Raw genomic sequence first — 11520 nt, 5'->3', positions numbered from 1 at the left:
CAGCGACTCTCAACTGCAAACGTCTCTTGCCCCAGAGCTCCCCCAGGCTCACTCCGTTCCCAGGCCCCTGGAGGAACGACGCTCCCATCAGCTGACAGTTCCCACCTGCGCAGGGCCTGGAGCCTGCACACTGCTGGAGGCCCGTGGCCGCGCATGCACGCAGGCTCCCCCTGGCCACTTGCCCTGGGTCACCTGCGCACGCGCTCCGGCTCCCGCCCTGCTGCTGCTGCTGCAGCCTCATCCTGGGCGCAAAACAAACATAACTACTTCGGATTTATCATTTTTATTTTTTATTTTTATTTTTATTTTTAAGATTTAATTTGTTCATGAGAGAAAAGCAGAGACACAGGCAGAGGGAGAAGCAGGCCCCATGCAGGGAGCCGGTTGCAGGACTCGATCCCAGGATCATGCCCTGGGTCAAAGGCAGGTGCTACACCACTGAGCCACCCAGGCATCCCTTATCATTTTATTATATCATTTCTTGCACGGGGGAATGGTTTTGCCAGTTTTCTAAGGCTTGAATACTTAGTAGCTGTAGTGGGGCTGGAGCTCCACCAGGCATTTCTTTTTTAACCAGAGTCTTTTTAAAAAACACTTTATTTATTTATTCATGAGAGACATGGAAAGAAGGCAGAGACACAAGCAGAGGGAGAAGCAGGCGCCCTGCAGGGGATATGGGATATGGGATTGGATCCCAGGACCCCGGGGTCATGCCCCGAGCCAAAGGCAGATAGATGCTCAACCACTGAGCCCCACCCAGGGACCCAGGATTTTCTTCTTTCTAATTAAGCCTACTTTTTAATTATTTTAAATTAAAGAGGCAGAAAATTCATGCAAATCAAGAGACTTAAAAACAAAAATCTTCCCCTTTGCAGAAACAGAAAGACACAACATTCATTACTTCTCCACTGGGTTTAGCCCTCTCGTTTTTCGGTGGGCCATCTTTTCCAAATGCAGAACTGGACACCTAACGTGTGAAGGGTGGACGCAGAGGAATTTGCCCATCACCAGGCATCTACCTCAAGGAGAAGAGGTTAGGACCCCTCTTAATACAGAACCCCCTAACGTGGTGAGAACCAAATGTTGCTCTGTTACTTTAATGGAGGCGGATTTCAGAGAGCTTTCCATTCTTTTCTTTTTTTTTTTTAATATTTTATTTATTTGTTCTTGAGAGACACACACACACACAGAGGCAGAGACACAGGCAGAGGGAGCAGAAGCAGGCTTCATGCCAGGAGCCTGATGTGGGACTTGACCCGGGGACTCTGGGATCATGCCCTGACCCAAAGGCAGATGCTCAACCACTGAGCCACACAGGCGTCCCGAGAGCTTTCCATTCTTAAGCAGCAACAACAAAGAGCATCAGAGAAACTGGGCAAGCCTCAAATGTTCTCACAATAACTAGTGCGGTCTTTATAAGGTAAATATGAATGTTTTGTGGTAAAAATATAATAACGTGCAATTTAACTTTCTGAGAAGATCTGACACAGATCTGAGTGTCGCTTAGTTGAGAATACTAGCTAACAATTACAAATTTTTCCTTTCAGGTTTTTTCCCCTCACTTGAGAGCAAAATATTACTCTGTATGCGGTAGGCATTAAGGGAGTGCTAGCTCTATCACATGGCGTTTAATTAAGTATCTACTGAAGCAAATTATGAAAAATCAAGTGTAGAGTATTGTGACTGTTTTGACACAAGTTCAGCTTCAGAGGACTCGTGTCTACATCTAAAATCTCTCAGGGCTGTGTGCGAACAAAAAAAATACTTATTTTCTATAAAGGACTTATGTTCGTATATTGGTATGGTGAAATCAAGAAAATAATTATCTTAGGAGGAACTCCAACTGTATCCTTAAGGACCATTTAGTTTGAATATGGGTTTTGAGGGGAGTCTCCAATAGTGGTGTTACTGAATGCTGCAAAGTGGCATTCAGGATCTTTTTCTGTTCCAACTGGGCAGGAATTGCCACTGAAATAGCACACTACTGAGAACAAAGGCGCTGCATTCATCACAGCAGAGTGATCAGAAGGCCTCGTTATAGACGTGCAACTCTCTGAAGTCTCCCACAAGTGACAGTAGTTTTGGTCACTACACCATGAGAGAGACACGCCAGGAATCGTACAAGGCAGCCTGCAGGAATCCGCTTTTTGGAGATCTCAGTGTTCATAAAGAGAGCCTGTGTCAAAATGGATACTGATTTCTACCAAAAATAACCTGCTTATTACAAAGGTCCAAATATGCTGAGGTCTCTTGTCTCAGTATCTGTCAATGCTGTCCTTGTCCTTGGCTTCATCATAAGACACGGTGATATTGTGGTGAAGGAGGCCTGAGCCTTCACCTCTTTCTACGCCATGCACTACACGTAATAGGGGGCAGGCTGATGATGGCCACCGAGGAGAGGGTTTCGGAGATCGGAAGACCGACTCCTGTTTGCAGTGGGTTGATTCAGCAGGGGCTTGGCACTACCACAGGGGGTTAATTAGCACTGGGGAGAGCTACCAAGAGCCAGCTGAACTTGTTGGATCAAGTGATACATTCTCCAAAGACATGCGCTGAACTGGGGCTCTAGCCCAAGAGCACCCTGTGATGTGCACAGGCTCCAGGGATCGCCAGATCTCATATGCCTACACGTGGAAGGACAGAAGTGCCTGCTCATGGTTTATAATCCACTCTTCTTACAACACTAATTTCTTTTTTTTTTTTTTTAGAGATTTTATTTATTTATTCATGAAAGACACAGAGAAGCAGAGACATAGGCAGAGGAAAAAGCAGGTTCCCTGCAGAGAGCCTGATGTGGGGCTAGATCCCAGGACCCCAGGATCATGACCTGAGCCGAAGGCAGATGCTCAACCACTGAGCCACCCGGATGTCCCACAACACTAATTTCGAATGCTCCTTATGGAGTCCACTAGTGCTACTCAGATAGTGATGGTTCACATTTGTAGAGGCTACCTCGAGCCCCTGAACGCCTGATTAGGGTCATTTATCTAATAATTCATATACTGCAGCATGCCCTTGTCTTGAGCATATTTCAAACAGTAACCACCCTGGGGTGTGGACCAAAATTTCCCAACCTACTAACTTTTTGGACTGAATAATTGTTTATTGTGTATGGGTAGCTGTCCTGTGTACTATAGCATGTTCAGAAGCATCTCCAGGCCACACAATATAGATGCCAGGGAACACCACCCCCAACCATGAAAACCAAGAGTATCTCCAGGTATCACCAAATGGCCCCTGGGAGCAAAATCTCCTTGGTGGGACCCCCTGGGATAGACAAAATCTAACACACCCACACATATAGTACCTTGCATAGGCTAACATGTTCTAAAAACATTTGTAGACACCGAAAAAGAAAATATCCATAAGCAGCTATGTTAAGTAGGTATCTCTTCCTTTTTTTTTTTTTTTTTTATTTGGTATCTCTTCCTTTTTTTTCCTCCCAATGTCAACTCCAAAGGGATCCTCTTTTTTTTGTAAGTTCTTTTTAATTTTATTTTTTATTGGTGTTCAATTTGCCAACATGTAGAATAACACCCAGTGCTCATCCCATCAAGTGCCCCCCTCAGTGCCTGTCACCCAGTCACCCCCACCCCTCCGCCCTCCTCCCCTTCCACCACCCCTAGTTCGTTTCCCAGAGTTAGGAGTCTCTATGTTCTGTCTCCCTTTCTGATATTTCCCACTCATTTTTTCTCCTTTCCCCTTTATTCCCTTTCACTATTTTTTATATTCCCCAAATGAATGAGACCATATAATGTTTGTCCTTCTCTGATTGACTTATTTCACTCAGCATAATACCAAAGGGATCCCCTTAAAGAAGGTTTTGCAAGGGACGCCTGGGTGGCTCAGTGGTTGAGCATCTGCCTTCAGCTCAGGGTGTGATCCTGGGGTCCTGGGATCAAGTCCCGCATCAGGCTCCCCACAGGGAGCCTGCTTCTTCTTCTGCCTATGTCTCTACCTCTCTCTGTGTCTCTGATGAATAAATAAATAAAATCTTTTTTTTTTTTTTTTTAAAGAAGGTTTCGCAGGCCTCAGAGAAAGGCACTCCTGATTACTGAAGCTTTTGGCATTTGGCCCTCCCTTAACGCTCAGCTGAAGCGAATGTCTCATTTGGTCTTCCCTAGTCCCAGGCTCTGCACAGACAACCAGAATGAATCCTCTGGCTTTCACACCCGAGTTTCAACTAGCTTTTATTCATCTCAGCTTGCCATCTCTCTGTAGCACATCAGACCATCGTTGGCTCTTAGGATTGCCATCAACACTGCTTGCCTCATAAGCTTGACACATCACACCTACTAATGGGCTTCCTTCCATTATTAGTACCTAGTCCCAGTTCAGCACCTGTGAACATGCTCACAACTGGACCACTGCCCTGTACTGGAGACTGGCTCCATTTACCTCATTGCTAGCTTGGCAGTGAGGATTCTGATCCCAAACTCCACGATGCTTTCTCATGGATAATTTGGATAATTGGATAATTTCCAATACCAACAGTCATAATTTGGGTTTTCTGGAAGGAGACACAGAGATAAGATTTGGGATAAGAGAAGACGTTTATTAGGGATCAGCAGTAATAAAAGGAAGGGGAAAAGAGCAGAGTGGGGGGTGTAGGCAGCCTCAGGAGGCCCAGCGGGGAGTCTGGAGTGAGCACTCCACCTATTCACACCTTGCTCAGCCTCTGGAAGCGGGATGTCCTGGGGAGAGAGCACCTTGGATAAGTTGGCTTTCTGTGCTTTGGGAGAACCCTGGGGGAGCTGGGAGGCAAAGATTGTCTATTTCTTGGAAAAATAAAAATGGTATATATTTAAGGTATAAAACATGATGGTTTTGACATACATTGTGAAATAACCACTGTAGTCAAGCTAATTTTTTTTTTTTTAGTCAAGCTAATTAACATGTCCATCACCTCATGTAGTTAAGCAGTCTGGCACATGCCATCTTTCCAGTTTCATGATGTTGTATTAGAATGGGCTTTGCATTTAGGACATGTCCTTACCAAGATATAAGGAGCCTGTGTCAGGCTTATCACCCTGTGTGGGGATCTTTCCCCATGTGAGGCTCAAATAGTGCTCTTCTGTCTTTGCTTGAAGCTTGTGCAGGTGCCATGTGGCATGTCTCCTCCGTGGGGGAGGGGGCAGGGAATTTCTGTGCCCCAGGAAGGGTGTAAGACAAGGTGCCCTGCATTGGCTTCCAGTGAAAACTGCTGGTTATGGGACCAGTGTCCACTGTGGAAGCTGGTCTTGCTGTCTCTTCTCTGTGGGAGTAAAGCATGGTTCCTTGCAATGCTCAACTGCATTGTGCTCCTGGTGACTCTGACAACAAGATACAGTGGAGAAAAATGTTCAGAAGCCTCTCTTGGGATTGATAACTAGTGCACAGCGACCTGCTCCATAGTTACCAGCTTCTCTTCCTTCCTTCCTTTCTTTCTTTTCTTTTTCCTTTGGTGAGAATTAAGATTTTCCCTCTTAGCACGTTTCAAGTGTACAACTCACTATTATTAGCAGCAATCACATTACCACATGTTATATCTCCAAAGTATAGTCATCTTCTATGAGTTAGATTATTGTCGATTCAAGATGTAAGATCAGGGAGTCTTTGTCTTTCTGTGTCTGGCTTATTTTACTTAATGTCCTCCAGGTTCATCCGTGCTGTCACACATGATAGGGTTTCCTTTTTTACAGCTGAATAGTATTCCGTTTTATATATATATATATATATATATCATATTTTTTTATTAAGTCCTCCATCCAACAGACATTTAGAATGTTTCCATATCTTGGCTATTGTAAATAATGCAGTATTTGTAGGAAGGCAGATATTTTGTTGAGAAACTGATTTCATTTCCTATGCAGAGTGGGACTGCTGGATCATAATATAGGTCTATTTTTAATTTTTGGAGGAATCTTTCCGGATTTCCATAATGCTATTCACACCCACAGCGTACAAGTGATCTCTTTTCTCCACGTCCTCGTTAACAATTTTTTTAATTGCCTGTTTACTGCATTCTCCACAGAAAGGCAGAAAGTCCTTCCTTGAAGAGAGTTCTGAATGAGAATCTCTTGTTTACCACAATACAATGTGTTTCTTTTCCACACCTGCAAAACCCGAGACCAGATGGGTAGAGACTGAGGTCTATCTCTTATTCTACTCTGTGCTTTCAAACCAAAGGTGGGAGTAAATTGGGATAAAGATCGACTAGGACCGCACAATAGCATCCCTCATGTGGGAAGTTAATCTTTCCTTAAACCTCTTTCATCTGTGTACTTGCTTTTGGAAACCTTTTTCTTTCCTGTTTTTTGTTTTTTTGTTTTTTTGTTTTTTTTTTTTTTTTGGTTCTCTGGCTTGTGAATCATGTTTGACTAACTTTTTAGTGCTTCGTGCTTACAGCCTACATTCGTGCTTACAGTCTACCTTCAGGTTTATTTCATCTCTTGGGTATAATCACTTTACAGCCCATGGCTTCCATGGAGCATTTGTCCCAGACCAGACCCCACACTCTTCCCGGTCATGCTGACTTCATGGATCTCTGGCTGTGTTGATGGCTTTCTTTTGGTCAATAGACTTTGGTTTGGCCACTCAAGGTCAGCTTCTCCCCTAGGATGTGACATTTGCTCCTCCTGTCCTTTATTCTCAAAGTACATTTGGACAAGAAAAGGATTACATAAGCCCATCTTGCACATGTGCTTCTCTCCTATCTGTAGTTGATCATCTGGCATTCGGGAAATTATTTTCTACAACAGTCCTTTTGAAAGATGATTCTTAGTCCAGGGGAAAGATTCCTTTTATGGAAATTTAGGCATCATAGAAGGTGGTGTAAGTGAGCTTTCCTGACTTTTCCGTATTATATATGTAATAACTTTACTATATAAGCTTGCACAGTAGGCTCTGATCATATTATCTAAATGAAAAATGGGAATACAATTAGGTGAGGGAATAGGATTCTGATAAATTAGTTTAGGGCTTCTCTCAGATTATTTTGTGTTATCTCTTAAGAGGAGAACTTCTTTATATGTTCAGCTCAGATTTTATTATTTGGACGATTCCAGGCTAACAGAAAAGTAGCAACGATAATTCTTTTCTTTCTCGAACCATTTGAGAGTAAGTTGCTGGATTGATGACCCATCACTCCTAAAGACATTGAGTATTTTTTTTCTACAGGAAGTTCTCCTGCATAACCACCATATAAACATCAACAGGGTGAAGTTGTAAAGAATGCGCTGTTACCCCCCTTCTCCTCAGGCCACATTAACTTTTGCTTATCCCCATTATGTCCCTTATAACAAAAGGATTCATAATCCCAGTTCGGAATCTGTTGTAATATTTCTTTTTTCTCCTTCAATCAGAAAGCATTCCTTAGTCTTTCCTTAATTTTCCTCATCTGACACTTTTGAAGATTGCAAGAGAATTACTTTATAGAAGTCACCTCAGTTTGTTTTCCTGATGCTTCCTCACGATTAGATTTAGACAATGCATCTTTGGCAAGGATATCACAGAGGTGCTACCGTGTTCTTTTCTTATCAAGTAGCACACAATTTTGATTTGTCCCATTACCAGTCACAAGTTTGGTCACTTGATCAAGATGGTGTCTGCCAAGCTTAGTAAAAATCTTGTCTTTCCTTCATAAAGAGTAAGTATTTTGTGGGAAGTAACTTTGAGACTATACAAATATTCCATTCTTCATCAAGCTTGCAATTTATTTCTATCAGTGCACTTTTTTTCTGCAGTACTTCATTCCTCTTTGGCACAGCAAGATGTTCAAGGCTCATCTAACACTTTTCCTTACACGAGTTCTGGAATCAGCCATTTCTCCAAGGAGATTTGGTTCCTTTAAGTGCAGAGGGAAGGAATGGTATTTGGAAACTAAGATGTGGACACTGGATGTGTCATTGCTGTTGGAGTGTGCTGGATCAACCTAAGGAATATATGTATGAATATGTGTATATACATGCCTATATACATTTACAGCTGTATTCATTTCTGTATGCTTCTCTGTATATATTAAAAGGTTCCCCCCTTATAGGCACACTCCCCACCCTATCTGTGCTCAGGTATCCAGGGCTGGACCTCAAATTACCCTGTGTTCATGCCCTCCTCATCCTTACTCATGTTACCCCACAGATACGGGAACCTTCCTTACTTGCCTTGAGTTTGGAAATTCTGCACTAGCCTGCCCCTGGGTGTGGTATCCCTCTCTTTCCCTCACTAAACTCCGGTGCACCATGCCCGGATGCACCTCCTGTGGCCATGTCCTCATTCCTTTTGGCCTCTAACAATCCCTCGGGTCACCGGGATTCACTGTCCCTTGGTTCCCCTACTCCTGCACAATGCCTGTCTTGCTTGGCCCCATTAAATGGCTTTCATGTTAGAAAAAGAAAGGAACATGAAGAGAAAATGGAAGAGGAGGAGCTCAGTGTTTAATCTTGTTTTACTGTGGTTCACAGAGTTTCTGGTAGTTGGTATCCAATCTGAGTCCTTGAGGCTTAATCTTTTAGAAATTATATTTCACCATAATTTAATTTGAACATATCATACATATGCTAAAATCTAAATGAGCTTTATTTAGATTTATTGACTCGAATTACAGGAAAATAAGAAATAAGATGTGAAATAGACTTTAACAATAGTTCAGTATGAGGATGTATTTTTTTGCAAAGATTTTGAGTTTCATATAAATCCTTTTTCAAGTCATGGTTTATGTATATAGGAACATATATGTATTTTGGAACAGATAATAAGAATATGGAAACTGTAGAAAATCACGATTGATCTTTCAGGAATATTGTGAATTGCATTTCCCAAGTAAAAGCTACCTTGAGCATGATCTTACAAATATTTACTAAAGCACCTAATACGAGAGCAATCTGCCAGTTTTATTTTGCAGTGTTAGGCTCTCTGCACACAAGAAATCTCTTTAACTGAACTGTTTTGCAGCTGTTCAACAATAGCTCTCAAACTGGCAAAACCTAAATGTCTTTGTAAAATAATGGTTTCAATATTTTTTTTTAAAGAAAGCTAATAGTCAACAGTAACCCGGCAGTCACTAAATGTCATTTGAACATTAAATATCAAGCCTTTTCTCTTTAGTGAGGATAGGTGGTGGGGAGGGGGGACAGCTTCCAATTTTGCTCACCCAAAAATCAATTTGGAGCAACCTCTCCGAGAGTCTGGAAATGAAAGAGTTTGACATGGTTGCAAAGAAGAGCAACAAAAAAGATTGACTGCAGATTTGCTTTCTAAGAACTCACTTCTTATTCCTCTCATTTTCAAATTAAACACTGTTGAATGTTGCTGTGTGGCTGTAAAACCCTGCTTTTCTATCAGGAAGACTCTTGCTCACCAGCTTTCTATCAGGCAGGAACTATGTAAAGCCTCATTAGAGAGGTCTACTCTTGCTCCTCATGCTATTTTTATGTCTCTATGGGCAGTTGTCATCTTCCAGGCTGGATACAACCCTGTCATCACCACCGACCTGCACCCAAGACTCATCTTGGAAATGCTAGTTATTTTAAATTTCGTAATTATTTTCTCTCATCTTTTTAAATTTTTTTTTATTTTTAAAATTTTATTGGTATTTATTTACAATGTGTTCACCTGTTCATGAACATTTTTTAAAAATACAGGTATTATATTACTTTTAGGTTTACAATAAATGAGTTTATCCATTTCTCAGTGCTCATCAAGAGAAGTGGATTCTTAATCCCTTCCCCTATTCCACCCCCCCCCCCCCCCCCCCCCCCCCCCCCCCCCCGCCACCCACCATTTTGTTTCCCATATGTAAGAGTCTGGGTTTTTTTGGTCTCTTTTTTTCTTTGTTCATTTGTTTTGTTTCTTACATTCCACATCAGAGTGAAATCTTATGGTGTTTACCTCCTTTCTTTTCTAACCAATTAACAGTCATTGTTAATGTATTGGCTTGGCTCACAATAGTGATGAGAACAATGTATTGCTCACAATAGTGATGAGAACCATCAGAAATAGGGAAGGGAAGAAGACATGCCCAGTGAGTCACCATTTAATGGGGGAAGAGAGTTGACATACATGCCTACAGGGGCGACAGTAATAGAAAAGGAAGTAGTTTTACATTTTAGTTTGGATAAACATTTTTTAAAAAGATTATTCATTTATTTATTTGAGAGAGAGAGAAAAAGAAAGAGATTGAGAGCATGAGTGAGGGGAGGGGCAGAAGGAGTGAATCCTATGAGCCAAAGTCAAGAGTCAGATACTTAACCGGATGCCCCTGGATAAACATTTTTATGGCCAGGTACAATAGTTGCAAGTTTTAAGGCAGGAGTTACAAATGGAGGCCTAGTTATCATGTGTTACATGTTTTAAAATTATAGGAGAAGCTACCAAAGTATTGAATAAGACATATTTTTCCTCCTTCTCTGACAAAGTATTTTATGTAATGAAGAAATAAAAACATCTGTGCAAAGCTTTGCTTTTCATATGACTGAAAGTTGACAAAATACCAACAATGACTGTTTTTAGTTATTACTGTTTTAATGTTTAATGACAATAAAATAAACATACATAATTTGTAATCTATTACACATTTATTTCATATTTATTTTTGTTCCCTTCATTTTAGGAAAGTTAAAAAACTGCTAACCTTCCTAGTTAATATTTTCACATATTTTTTTTATTACACTAATGACTTAAAATCACTAATCAATAAATATAATTGTATTAAAGGGCACTGAATTTGGAATTATTTTTACTAAAGTATAAACCAATTTTTAAAAACTATTTTAGGGACACCTGGGTGGCTCAGCAGTTGAGCTTCTGCCTTCATCTCAGGGTGTGATCCTGGGATCTGGGATTGAGTCCCACATTGGGCTCCTTGCAGAGAGCCTGCTTCTCCTTCTGCCTATGTCTCTGCATCTCTCTGTGTCTCTCATAAATAAATAAAATCTTTAAAAAGAAAAACCAAACTATTTTATACTAAAATATTGAAAACTAGTCAAAATTACCTATTCTAATAGATGGGTAAGTATAAATTTTATAAATTATAGTTAATGAATATAAAAAAACCTTACATTGGCATTTAAATAAATAAATAAAAATTTTATTTTTAAAATTTAAGGTGAAATCTTATTGAATATTTTCTAATATACAGTGAGCATCTAGTTTCACATGTAAAGAATTTGTATCATACTTCATACATTTTATATCTATAGAAATGTAATTTTTACAAATAAACATAAGAATTATATGAACTTTTTAATACTGCAGAAAGCTTCTAGTCATACTTGGTAATTGTTGCAAATGCCATGCTAAATTATGAATACTTCTACAGCTGCAAATTAGATCAATTAGTAATGGAAGCAAGAACATGGACACTCGGCAGTTCTGGGAAATGATATTTTGCTATGCAAGCTCCACTGTGAGCATGTAGTTGGAGAGTCAGGGTGAGAAGTTAATGGGTCTTGCTTGTCTTTTATCAAAGCACATCTTGCTCCTGTGCCGTACAGCAGCGTTCATATCACAAATGGGCAGGCCCTAAACCCAAATCCCTTACGG

This window comes from Canis lupus, chromosome 16 (assembly GCF_011100685.1).
Source record: "Canis lupus familiaris isolate Mischka breed German Shepherd chromosome 16, alternate assembly UU_Cfam_GSD_1.0, whole genome shotgun sequence".
Lineage (NCBI taxonomy): Eukaryota > Metazoa > Chordata > Mammalia > Carnivora > Canidae > Canis > Canis lupus.
The sequence above is the reverse complement of the archived record's forward strand: the minus strand, read 5'-3'. Positions refer to the sequence as shown.